A 15281-nucleotide genomic window follows, 5' to 3' on the forward strand; every position below is an offset into this window, starting at 1 on the left:
TTTACAAGGGTTTTTTATATAGATGTACATAATAATACTTGATAAGTATGTTTTTACTTAAATAGGGATGGTATAATAAAATTGTGGGGTCTGCATTCGCGCCTGGCCTCCACAGAATGGAAATAGGCACAAACTTTAATAAAGACTTTTCATATCTATCTGCGTAAGTATACTTTGATAATTATGTTTCAGGTTGAAGAAATATGGTATAATAAAAATTATGAGGTGTTCGTTCGCGTCTGACCTCCATAGAATGGAAATATGTCACAAAGTTTAACAAGATTTTTTTTAATATAGATCCACAGAATATTTTGATAAGTGTTTCAGTGTGAACAGGTATGATATAATAAATTATGAGGCTTATCTATTTTATTTTTACTTTCATCATATTTTGCTTTGGTTTTGATACCCCCAAATTCGAAGCTATCTCTTTACAGCCCTTCCTTTTCATAACCTATCATATTTTCATAAATTAGAGTCCATTTTCTGTAGGCTATTTTTTAACCCAGTCAACGACGGGTACTTTTGCTAGTATATATATATATATATATATATATGTATATATATATATATATATATATATATATATATATATATATATATATATATATATATATATATATATATAATTATTTTTTTACTATAATAATTATATACTAGTAGCTAGTAATTTAATATCGAAATGCCCATATTTTTGGTTCTATGGAACAAAACTACATGAAAATTTGCGAGTTTGTTTTTAAATTATAATATTATTCTATGGTTAAAATTTTATGACAATTAGTAAAAAACTGCATTTTCAAACCAATAAAATATGCCAAAATTTGCCTACATTTGTATATATAGTGTCCTGGCAAGCAAGCTAGGGGTGTGGCTTAGAGGCTAAGAAATGAGGGTGGAGAGTTGTATATTTTGGTTTCGATTCTAGCTGATAGCACCAAAGTCATATTTTTTTTTTTTTTAGTTTTTATCTCACGATCATATATTAGCTTCAATTTAAAAATTGATAGAGAATTGTCTTTATAATAATAAATACGTAATCAGCGTGAAGTAAGATATATTTAAGCGTATCTTACGACCGTGCAACGTCGGGCGGCCTGCTAGTAGTGCTAATTTAAATTGCTACAAAAATAATGTGTTTTTTTCTTTATGTCAAAAAAAAAAGACATTATTTTTGCACCAACCTAATAGATGAATGTTTCTGTCGTTATCTTTTTCCTATCTTTTATTTTCTTTTCTTTTTCAAAAACGTGTGTCACCACTAAAGAAAGGGATTGGCAGTTTTATGTGTAGATGAAACAATCTTTACAATAATGATAGGAAGTCTTGACTAATCAACTAATCAAAACGCATCGTTGTCCATCCCTCTTTACTCTGTAATATTAATAGCAACGATATAAAAGAGTAATTCTTGTTTATACGAGCAAAGAGATTTCTTAAACATGACAAAACAGGAATCGCCCTGGTGTTATTATTAATAGGCATTTATTTTCCTTTGTTTTGTTTTTTGTTTTGTTTTTTTTTGTTTTTTTGTTTTTTTTCAGTGAACAGCAGATAGCAAAGTAAGTCAATTTATATTTCCGTTTCATTTTTTTTTTTTTTCTGAACAAAGTCAGGTGTTTCTCGAAATATCGACCCAAGCAAAAGAAATGTTTATATGACTCCAATTCACGTTGTAATTTACTAAGTTAAACACGTTAATTATTTACAGCAAAAAAAAAAAAAAAAAAACTATCCACAGATTTGAGGTCGTGACGTGTCTGTGACGTAAACTGTTTCGATTTCGAACAGAAAAGGCCGGATCAACTCCCGACTTTTACCGAAGCAGACAAATACAAAAGTAACTGTTACTAGCCAGACAAGTATTTTTCCATCAGAAAGATTATGTTCTGATTTTTACGTACTTTCTTGTTTTGTTTTATTTTATTTATTTATTTATTTATTTATTTATTTTATTTTATTTTTTATTTTGATATCCTGCATTTTTTTAATGAGGATTGATTATTCGTATTGTTTGGCTTCTTTGGACTACTGTTCTCATCTTGAGTGTCGTTTGCACTAAGCAGATTTAGCACGATATGGGCCATTAATTCTGCGTTAGTCAGCTGGGTGTACAAACCTAGATTGTCCCATGAGGTGTTTACACACCCCAATACAAAAATGTTTATAGCGTTATTATTTTATAGAATATAGTTATCCTGCTGGTTCACGATACATCTACAGTCCCCGTTGAACAGTTTGAATCACTTGTAGCTTGTTGATATTTATATAAAATAATACAATAAATTATAAAACTAAGGAAAAATTGTAAAATCTTAGATTTAGATCACATTTATTTCAGAAAATACCCACAGGATACACCAGCTTCTGTTATTTTTTAATATCTTTGATGAACACAAAATGTTTCCATAAATTGAAATAGCAAAAAAAAATGAATGCGTGTTCTCAAATGTAAATACAAAATGTTTCCACAAATTGAAATAGAAGGAAAAATGAATATGAGTTCATTACATAAACATTACCTTGATTCACCTGCAAGGAAAACTTAGATACAACTGTGCTAGACCATGTGTGCTATACCCTCTCTGGTTGGTTTTTTTTGTTTGTTTGTTTGTTTTACGGCATATTAACCCTTTTCGGGTTATTTAATGCCGAATCCAGTGATTTTGAAGAATTATTTTTTAATAGAATATATTTGTTTTTTGTTTTGTTTTTTACTCGCACCGTTTTTTTTTTTGTTTTTTTTTTCATTTTTAAATTTTTTACTTCCATACTTTAGAGACCAGGCGCGAACGCAGACCCCACAATTTTAATGAACCACCGTTCTGCCAGATCAAACATACCCATTCCAAATGTCTCAATACATCTTCTATCATTATGTTATCAGTGTTCTATAATAGTCAACCATATAGGAGCCTGTTCGTGACCACATACACACACGTTCAGCATTATATTGTATGTATATATATATATATATATATATATATATATATATATATATATATATATAATTCTTTTATGCCTACAGACACTAGTGTTTCATGCTAACGCAATCATCAGTGTAGGAATGAAGGGAATTAACAACTAACAGATGAACAATTCGGGTGCAGACATTAGACAATCCAGAGTGTTCGAACGAGTAGAAATCGTAAACGTGGGATAAACGCTAATTGACTACCTCTTAATTTATATTTTCCAAACATTATCCATCCTTAAGTATTCTTAAAGGGGCTTGATAAATATAATTAAATAATAATTATTATTTTATACCTACCAGCACTAGTGTTTTATGCTTACGCGATCATCAGTGTAGGAGGTGACAATTTCTGTTCGGTCAGAAGACTCGAACCCAGCTACGATGCCATCTTTGACTCCATTTGCTAAGCCTTTACTTCTGGGCAACCAAACAATTGTCAGTTTATATTTTCCAGACAGTGCAAATCCTTAAGTATTCTTAAAACGGCTTAATAATTACAATTAAATAATAATTATTATTTCAGTTCCAGGTTACAAGTATCCAAGAGAAAAAACCAATGATTATAACGAGGTTATCGACAGTGCTAATTTGGTGGCTCAGATGGTAACGAATAAAGCTTGAGAGTTACATGTTTTGGTTTCGGTTCCAGCTGATAGCACTCAAGTCATTTTTTTTTTCTTTTTAATCACTACTATATATTGGTTACAATATAATAATTAATGACTCTATAATTATAAATATGAAGTCAGCATAAATTAAAATATCATATTTAAGCGTATTTTACGATTGGGCCACGCCGGGCGGTTTGCTAGTAAAATAATAAATTAATAAATTAAATTAGTTACGCGTGAATCGGTAAATAAAATGTAGCCATTTTCGAAAAAAATATGATATGGCTCACAATAATATTCATAGTTATGATCAAAGTGTAGTATATGTTAGTGTTCTGATACTACATTTTATATCTTCTGTCCTCGGTTTGTGAAGGGGGTATGCTATAAACTGAGGCAGTTGAATCGCAAGAAAGTAGTCCCCCACCACTTCCTTTAATAATGTCTCATGTTATAAGTTTTTAGCTCCTACGTGTCACCAGATTAACCTTTCTTTTTCTTCCCGGTATTATTATAAAATATCAAACATAGGTTTAAAATTTTATTTATCCAACGTCGAAATGTACTTTAATTTTTACTTTTAAATTTTACACTTAAAATATCTTATAAAAGTACATACATATATAATATAAGTGTGCCGACAAAAGTATATATATATATATATATATATATATATATATATATATATATATATATATATATATATATATATATATATATATTATTTTTTATTACCGTATCTTTCTGTTAAGTTACATTATTGTTTCAGCTACCGGCCGTTTTGTTTTTGTTTTTGTTTTTGTTTTTTTTGTTTTTGCCGTCTGTAGCTTCCTCAGACTTTTACTGAAATGTTCGTTATTATGGGATGAAAGAGTGAAAGAGTGAATGAGGTCAGGGCGTGCGAGGAGGGCGGAAGAAAGAGAGGAAGGGAACCAGGGGGGAAGGTGGGAGGGGGCGCTTGGTATGTCGGTAATGTGTTAGTTTTGGAGTTTAAGGAACTTGTGGGGGAGGGTCTGGGAAGTTCATTTCTGGTGTGACTGAGGGCATAAGGATACATGGAGGGGAAGGGGAATATGTGGGGGTAGGAGGAGGGGGTTTACTTTAAAATTCGAGTCTTAATGTTAAAGTTTTTGGCGTCTCGTTGGTGAGATGATTTCTTGGTAAGTATGTATTGACCTGTTGGGTGTTCGCTTATGTTTGGAGGCGGGGGGGGCTATGATTCGGTTTATTTATTTAGTTTTTATTTTCTACTGCTGGTATTAATGATAAAATAATAAATATTTATTGATTTTTAATCAATAAATATTTATTGATTTTTAATCAATAGTAAAAACTAAAATCTATAGATCATCCCTTACAAATGTATTTTTTATGCTTGGAAAAATTTATGCACAGTTAAGACGTGTTTTTACTATAAGTGTGAAAAAAATATTTCATAGTTAAATATTTAGAGTTTATAAAGAATCTGTTGCGGAATTGGTAATTGTATCGGAATCGGGAATTTAGCAAGGAATCGGTAATAGTATCGAAATCGGGGGAAATATTGGAATTGTCCTATAGTTGCGTGTCTAGCCCCACTGATGAACTGTGAATCAGCGAAACAGTACTGTATGTGGATGACTATATATATATATATATATATATATATATATATATATATATATATAGACAAATATTATTGAATAGCACGGAATTATTCTGTTTTACAATTTTCCTTTTTATCTTCTCCAATCTCCGAATAGTCCTTTTTGTGTTTTTCTCGAAATTGTATATGTTGGATCCACAATCGCGAGCACTTTCGACAGAAGTACTTCTATCATCCTCATGCATATTGTAGAAATAAATGTAGGGATTGTTTTTTTTTATTTACTTATATATTTTTTTCTAGTCACGTGGTAATTTGTTACAAGCTAAGTGGGCGAATATTTTTTTTTTTTGCATATATTAAACAGATTTATATATACAAACACATATATACATTATTAAACATTTATCCCAAACATTTCAAAATGTTCCGGTTGCACTCATAATTAATATTATTTATTTGAGGCTTCTTCGTTTTAATGTACAATGCTTCGAGTATTCTTAGCCTATTTACATTTCTCTCACTCTGCAATACTCTTGTATTTTCCACCATAATTCTTCGAAATTTCGAATGATGGCAGCCATGTCCTTTTAAATGTTGTGATATGGAGCTAGAGTAAGAGAGATGGAGAGTCAATCTTCGCGATTATGGATCCAACATATACAATTTCGAGAAAAACACAAAAAGGACTATTTGGAGATTGGAGAAGATAAAAAGGAAAATTGTAAAACAAAATAATTCCGTGCTATTCAATAATATTTGTCTAAATGAGAAAATGCTGCCTATATATATATATATATATATATATATATATATATATATATATATATATATATATATATATATATATATATATATATATTTGGTTTTGATTTCATGTTATAAAATGCTACTTTTTTTTAATCAAGTTGTTCAATTTAATCAATGCAAGAAAACGTTTTGGTGATTGTTTATATTGGTGATCTTTTAAAATACCACATTTCAGGTGAAAACATTATTACGTACTTACGTGTCATGTCGAAATTAGTATAAATTCCAAAAACTATGCCGAATGATCCATTAGAAAAATAATTACGAGTAAAAATACAATTTATCGAATTATCGAATTTTAAAGTGGAAGAGTTATGCGACCAATGCAGTATGACAAACTTATATATCTTGATTTAGATTGAATCAAATTAAGAATGTGTCATTTTTACACCGAACGTAATTATAGTTGATTTTTTTGTTAAAAAAAATATATCTAGCACATTTCTAGAATTGATATTTTCCGTTGACTTTTACAGCCCATTCCAAATACATTATTGGATTTTTTTTTTTTAATCTGCAGATTACTATTTTTATTGAATATTAAATCCTCGGATTTAAAAAATAAAAAAAAATATTGTTGAATTTTTACCGGCCGGGTATTCATTTTGCGTCGTAAGATTAACCTAAAATACCCTCCCACACGCACATACACACACGCATGCACGCACATACACACACATACGCGCGTGCACACACGCACATGGGTATACGCACGCACACACTCATACACACGTGCACACACAAATAGACACACACATACACACACACATACACACTCACATGCGTGCATGCACACACACACTCGCACACACACGCACACGCACACATACGCTGTTCTAAATTCTGAAAATGCGTTTAGTAACAGGTTCATGTTACGTTAAACTTGCATAGAACCATTTATAAAAAATCGAACAAGTAATTTTTTGTTTTGTGGGGTTTTTGGGGGGGGGTTAAGGTGAAGATTGATCATATGTTTTATTTGAATTTTTCGGACTATTGTCCAAATTCATACGAAAATTGAAACGATTCGACGCTCTTTCCATTTAATAAACGCGCCGCATATTTTTGAATTCTAAAGACTATGGCTTGTTGAAAAAAAAACAAGAACAAAAGCATTCTTTTCAGCGTTCACCAATAAAAGCCATTGTCAAGATACTCCTTAAGAAGGTTGGGGGTTACATCGGCCGAAACGTTGTGAGTATAACAATTAAGATAAGAACAATAGTCTGAAAGAACTAAATAATACAAGTAATTTATCTTTAAAAAATATATAATCCAGAAATAGAATGCTTACATACATTTAAAAAAATATAATCCAGAAATAGAATGCTTACATACATTTTAAAAAATATAATCCAGAAATAGAATGCTTACATACATTTTAAAAAATATAACCCAGAAATAGAATGCTTACATACATTTTAAAAAATATAATCCAGAAATAGAATGCTTACATACATTTTAAAAAATATAATCCAGAAATAGAATGCTTACATACATTTAAAAAAATATAATCCAGAAATAGAATGCTTACATACATTTAAAAAATATAATCCAGAAATAGAATGCTTACATACATTTAAAAAAATATAATCCAGAAATAGAATGCTTACATACATTTAAAAAAATGCTTACATACATTTAAAAAATGCTTACATACATTTAAAAAATATAATCCAGAAATAGAATGCTTACATACATTTAAAAAAATATAATCCAGAAATAGAATGCTTACATACATTTTAAAAAACATAATCCAGAAATAGAATGCTTACATACATTTTAAAAAATATAATCCAGAAATAGAATGCTTACATACATTTTAAAAAATATAATCCAGAAATAGAATGCTTACATACATTTAAAAAAATATAATCCAGAAATAGAATGCTTACATACATTTTAAAAAATATAATCCAGAAATAGAATGCTTACATACATTTAAAAAAATGCTTACATACATTTAAAAAAATATAATCCAGAAATAGAATGCTTACATAGATTTAAAAAAATATAATCCAGAAATAGAATGCTTACATACATTTTAAAAAATATAATCCAGAAATAGAATGCTTACATACATTTTAAAAAAATATAATCCAGAAATAGAATGCTTACATACATTTTAAAAAATATAATCCAGAAATAGAATGCTTACATACATTTTTAAAAAATATAATCCAGAAATAGAATGCTTACATACATTTTAAAAAATAGAATCCAGAAATAGAATGCTTACATACATTTAAAAACATATAATCCAGAAATAGAATGCTTACATACATTTTAAAAAATATAATCCAAACATAGAATGCTTACATACATTTAAAAAAATGCTTTCATTCATTTAAAAAAATATAATCCAGAAATAGAATGCTTACATACATTTTTAAAAATATAATCCAGAAATAGAATGCTTACATACATTTTAAAAAATATAATCCAGAAATAGAATGCTTACATACATTTAAAAACATATAATCCAGAAATAGAATGCTTACATACATTTTAAAAAATATAATCCAGAAACAGAATGCTTACATACATTTAAAAAAATGCTTACATACATTTAAAAAAACATAATCCAGAAATAGAATGCTTACATAGATTTAAAAAAATATAATCCAGAAATAGAATGCTTACATACATTTTAAAAAATATAATCCAGAAATAGAATGCTTACATACATTTTAAAAAATATAATCCAAAAATAGAATGCTTACATACATTTTAAAAAACATAATCACGAAATAGAATGCTTACATACATTTTAAAAAAATATAATCCAGAAATAGAATTCTTACATACATTTTAAAAAACATAATCCAGAAATAGAATGCTTACATACATTTCAAAAAAATATAATCCAGAAATAGAATGCTTACATACATTTAAAAAACATAATCCAGAAATAGAATGCTTACATACATTTAAAAAAAAATATAATCCAAAAATAGAATGCTTACATACATTTTAAAAAAATATAATCCAAAAATAGAATGCTTACATACATTTTAAAAAACATAATCCTGAAATAGAATGCTTACATACATTTAAAAAATATATAATCCAGAAATAGAGTGCTTACATACATTTAAAAAAATATAATCCAGAAATAGAATACTTACATACATTTTTAAAAAAATATAATCCAGAAATAGAATGCTTACATACATTTTAAAAAAATATAATCCAAAAATAGAATGCTTACATACATTTTAAAAAAATATAATCCAAAATTAGAATGCTTACATACATTTTAACAAACATAATCCAGAAATAGAATGCTTACATACATTTAAAAAAACATAATCCAGAAATAGAATGCTTACATACATTTTAAAAAATATATAATCAAGAAAAGAATGCTTACATACATTTTAAAAAAATATAATCCAAAAATAGAATGCTTACATACATTTTAAAAAACATAATCCAGAAATAGAATGCTTACATACATTTAAAAAAATATAATCCAGAAACAGAATGCTTACATACATTTTAAAAAATATAATCCAGAAATAGAATGCTTACATACATTTTAAAAAATATAATCCAGAAATAGAATGCTTACATACATTTAAAAAATATAATCCAGAAATAGAATGCTTACATACATTTAAAAAAATATAATCCAGAAATAGAATGCTTACATACATTTAAAAAAATATAATCCAGAAATAGAATGCTTACATAGATTTAAAAAAATATAATCCAGAAATAGAATGCTTACATACATTTTAAAAAACATAATCCAGAAATAGAATGCTTACATACATTTTAAAAAATATAATCCAGAAATAGAATGCTTACAGACATTTAAAAAATATAATCCAGAAATAGAATGCTTACATACATTTTAAAAAATATAATCCAGAAATAGAATGCTTACATACATGTAAAAAATATAATCTAGAAATAGAATGCTTACAAACATTTAAAAAAATATAATCCAGAAATATAATGCTTACATACATTTAAAAAAATATAATCCAGAAATAGAATGCTTACATACATTTAAAAAATATAATCCAGAAATAGAATGCTTACATACATTTTAAAAAATATAATCCAGAAATAGAATGCTTACATACATTTTAAAAAACATAATCCAGAAATAGAATGCTTACATACATTTTAAAAATATAATCCAGAAATAAATGCTTACATACATTTAAAAAATATAATCCAGAAATAGAATGCTTACATACATTTTAAAAAATATAATCCAGAAATAGAATGCTTACATACATTTTAAAAAATATAATCCAGAAATAGAATGCTTACATACATTTTAAAAAATATAATCCAGAAATAGAATGCTTACATACATTTAAAAAATATAATCCAGAAATAGAATGCTTACATACATTTTAAAAAACATAATCCAGAAATAGAATGCTTACATACATTTTAAAAAATATAATCCAGAAATAGAATGCTTACATACATTTAAAAAAATGAGGTCAAGATAGGTTTAAAAAATTTCAATTCAATTCAATGTGTTTGAAAATAATCTCATTCAATTCAATTTATTTGGCAAAGAGTAAAACAATTCTGCTTCAATGTAAAAAAAAAAAGGGTCGTAAAAATTTACAGAGGAGACGATACTGTAGTCGACCACTTATTTCAATTTATTTAAAATTGTTGCGTTGCTATTAATTTTTATTTATTGCGAACCATTATCCTCATCTTTTTCTTAGTTGTTTCACGACGTTTCGGCCAACTATTCCTCTGCACTACGTCAGGTGTAACCGTGACGGATAGGAACTCTGAATCTCCTGACTGCATTCACTGCAATTACTGCCTTCCGTAGTTTTTGTCGTCTCACCACCCTTTTTTCTGCCAAACAAGACGACAACAACTACGGAAGGCAGTAATTGCAGTGGATGCAGTCAGGAGATTCAGAGTTCCTATCCCGTCTCGGTTACCACCTGACGAATGCCAGGAGATTTTATTTTTTTTACATGGGGGTCACCACTTATCAAGGCCCGAAGGCCACTCAGGGATAAGGGTTATTGCGTGTACAGTAATCAATGAGATAGTATTGTAGTAATCATTAGTATTGGGGGTTTTGATAGAGTGTCTTACTTAAGGGGGCGGTTTGTCAGGAGTTTGCTTATGTTGGACTTGAAGACATCCAAGTTGTAGTCAGGTGGGAAACAGGCAAGCGGCAGAGAGTTCCACTGGCGTGCAGTTCTAAGAAAGAAGCTTTGCTCATGGAATCTACGTTTGGATTTAGGCACAGATAAAGAATGGGGAAAATTATTAACAGTAGTTTCAGCCAGACGGGTGTTTCTCGTGAAAGATTGGTGAGGGGGGACGAGAGATTGGAGTTCAGACGAGCACTTGCCATGGAAATAACGATAAAACAAAGATAGGCTCGCAACGTCTCTCCTGTGGGAGAGAGGCTGCAGGGAAGAGAAAAGGGCATCCCTCACTAAACTATGAAGTCTATTTTGTACCCTGTCAAGTCAGGATAGGCTGTTTTTAGCAGCTCCTGCTCAGATGTGGCAGCAGTACTCCATCCTTGGACGTATTTGGCTTTTATACAGATAGAGAATTGCATCAGTAGTGAGATATCTTCTGGAGCGGTAGAAGGATCCCAACATTTTCCCAGCGTCCTTGGCAACAGACCTAATGTACGTGTTCCATTTCAAATCAGGAGTAAAGGTCAAACCCAGAAGCTTGTCAAAACATGGAGCCTCCCCAAGACGAGAGCCATCCATTTCAATTGATGCCAGATGGGGATCAGAGCGTTGATGATGTAAAGATAGAAGTTTGGTTTTGGATGCATTAAAAGTGACCAGTCACCTCTTCCGAAACGTCATGAAACAACTAAAAAAAAAAATGAGGATAATGGTCTGCAATAAATAAAATTAATAAATGATACTCATCTCAATAATGAATTCCAATTAAATAATATGTTGCGTTATTGCATTTATTACTTCACTTGAAAAGTTATTCCAAAGTCCAGGGATCCTAATTTGAGAACTCAGCCTTTCTTTGGTTCAATCGAAATCGGGAGTGAAAAAGTTTAATTTGGTGTCCGTGTAGTTTTCTTTCTAGCGCAGGAGTAGAATAAAAGGGTGCTGAGAAATATCATGATGAGCATTGAGGAGATCGTAGGCCAAAATCAAATCACCACGTATCAAGGGATAAAAAGATAGACTTTTTATGTCGACTATTATAGAGCCGATCCAATAGATCCTGCATAATTGGAATAGCCAGTCTTTGAACTCTATCCAAATGCTTGATATAATGTAATATATGTGGGGAATAATACACTACAGAATTTTGTTGTTAAAAGTAGGGGATTTTATCCAGACACTCAGATTTTTAGTTAATACACGATTATGGGGGAAACAGAGAGAGAGAGAGAGAGAGAGAGTAGGTGATATTCCCCGTATGCTTCTAGAGATATTTTGATGCTGTGTGTGGTCATTGAATTAAAAAAGAAAGTTTTAAAAAAAATTCTTATAATTTTATCCCAAAAGTTTGTAAACACTTGCAAAAAATGTAAATTTACTCCTCAAGTAATAACAAAAGAAAACAAAACAAAAAATAAAGACCATAATTTTCCAAGACTTTCTGCCATCGATCTGCCAACTTTCGAATCTGGTCAAAGTACTATTCAGCTGGCTTCGAATCAAAGAATTCTTGACACGCTTCTTCGACTTCATCAAACGAATCGAATCGGCCCTTCGAAAATGTTGCATTGAGCGGAAAAGGCATTAATCTGATGAAGCATAATCATAACTGTAGGCTGGATGTGGCAGAACCTCAACGCCGTCCAGCTCTTCAATCTTGTCTTTGGTCTTCCTGGTGGTGTGTGGTTTGGCAATGTCCTGCTGCATCAAAGCTTTCGGTTGATCAGTACAGAGTACTTTTGCTTCAACTTTTCGCGGGCCCGCTCCAGTTGCTTACAATAAAATTCGATTCTGACGGCACGACCATTCGGAACCAACTCCAAATGCACGATTCCTTCAAACGTACAACATAACTTTCTTGTCGAATCGATCTTGTTTTTGGATAAGACTGTTTCTCTTGCCCTTTATTAACCCATCGCTTGTCTCGATGTGTTGGACAAGATAGACACATTTCTCGTCCGATGTCAAAATACGCTTCCAAGAACGTTCGTCCAATAGATTGCTGAGCAATTGATGGTAAATTTCAACTCATTTGTTGGCTTGTGAGTCGATGAGTTCGTGCGGATCTTGACACGGCTTTTTGTATAAGTGTCGGTGAATTGTCGATTTGCAAACACCATGCTCATCAGCCAATGCTCGAGTGCTTGATGAGGGCGCAATGTCCAATTCTGTTTGCAAGTCTCCATCTAGATTTGAAACGCTTGTACCACTTTGAGATCGACGCATATGCAATTGTTCTTCCACCTTCAGCAGCACAAATCTCTTCTGCGGCTTTCCTGGTTGAATTATCTTTCTTCCAGCAGTAACGAATCAAAACTCGCAGCTCGTTTATCAATTGCCGTCTGGAATAGAAAGATGAAGATTACTATAACAATATGAATGAAATAAAAAAAATTAAAAATTACATAAGAATTCAATTTTTCGCGAATGTTTACGAAACTTTGGGAAAACCTAATAATTCAGTATTTAAAACGCCCTGTGTTCTTCATCGGGATTGATTGATTGATGAAATTGTGTGGTGATGAAAAGAAACAGAAACGAAGCCGCTCGTGGACAGGCCCGATGATATCGATGCCTCCGTTCAGTCTCAAGAGACAATGGCTACCCTCTGTAAGGGTAACTGCGTGAGTAATTGTGGGGCAAGGGTTGCGGAATCTCCAACCACACCTCTCCTGAATCGGCACTGCGTGAGTCAGTGGCAAGGAGAAGTCCAGAACGACTGGAAACAATGCCGAGATAAGCGGAGAGTACATACGGCATCTTGAATTCACAAATGGTCACTCATTTTAGTACTGACCATATTCAACGTTGCTTAACTTTGGTGATCTGAGTGAAACCGGTGTGTCCGCGTGATGATGCCGTGTATATATATATATATATATATATATATATATATATATATATATATATATATATATATATATATATATATATATATATATATATATATATATATATATATATATATATATATATATATGATCGTTTATGTATATTCATGTTTATTTAATTTATTTATTTGTTTATTTTCTATTGTTTTTGTTAGTTTTAAAACTATTTTGTATCGCTATCCTAGAGTAAATTTTATCTTGTGAACACAGTTGTTTGCTATTTCTCTTCTACAGTTTAATAGATGTTGGGGTTCTTTACAGTACAGGATATCAAAATTTTCATGTAGGCATAATCTACATGGGTTGTTTAGGTTCCTACACGTAGTAGCTTGTCTTATTATTTTCCATTCGACTACCGGCAAATGTCCGCTTTCCTTGAGTTCCCAGTATTTATTCGCTAGTGTTGTTTTTATATGGTGTTTTTTATTGTTGAATGTACTTGGAAAGCGGAAATTCACCGGTAGTCGAATGGAAAATAGCTCTACCTACGTATTGAGCACTTTTGAAGTAAATACTTAAAGTTTACGCATAAATCTATACTTTCGTATATTAATTTTATGTGAGTAAATTAAGTAGTTATATATATATATATATATATCTGTTAAATATGATTAACATATTAATAGCCTATATATATATATATATAGGCTATTAATAGCCTATATATATATATATATATATATATATATATATATATATATATATATATATATATATATATATAGGCTATTAATATGTTAATCATATTTAACAGATTTTTGTTAGGGATGATGTCGGCTAAGTGTTGTTTTACGTGTTTATAGGTTGTTTCAAAAAATTATTATTATTATTATTATTATTATTATTATTATTATTATTCGATTGTTAATATATAATTGTTGTATTGAAAGTATTTGCGATCCTGTTAACGAATATTTCCGGTTGATGTTTTGTATAATCTTTGTTTAATTTTACATTACAAATAACACTAGTGACGGTTTATATACATGTCTGCGTTTTATTTATTTATTTATTTTATATAAATAGAGATTTACTTCATCTGTTTGTCACTATTTTTTTAAACGTACTAAATGTATTTCGGAATTTATCTAATTTCAAAATATCAAAGATAGTAGCTACATTTAGAAATGAAAATAATGTTGAACATTTTAGCTATGATCACGGCGTAGTATCTGGCGCGCAATGCCAAAGGTCTTAACGATTATTACTATTATTGATTTGTTAACTGCTATGTAGAAAAAGATATGCAGAGAGAAT

The 15281-nt window shown here is 30.1% G+C and overlaps 1 protein-coding gene across 1 annotated transcript in view; it reads left to right on the forward strand.

Annotated features, from left to right (window-relative positions):
- Window positions 1-1320: 1320 nt before the first annotated feature.
- LOC145294081 (uncharacterized) overlaps window positions 1321-15281 on the forward strand; it is an 89436-nt gene continuing 75475 nt past the window's right edge. Inside the window, exon 1 of the mRNA XM_080141140.1 lies at window positions 1321-1562. The gene's annotated coding sequence lies outside the window, so the exon portion shown is untranslated. The remainder of the gene's footprint in view (window positions 1563-15281) is intronic.

The sequence above is a fragment of the Euprymna scolopes genome, chromosome 15 (genome assembly GCF_053919585.1).
Source record: "Euprymna scolopes isolate OS-2025 chromosome 15, ASM5391958v1, whole genome shotgun sequence".
Classification (NCBI taxonomy): Eukaryota; Metazoa; Mollusca; class Cephalopoda; order Sepiida; family Sepiolidae; genus Euprymna; species Euprymna scolopes.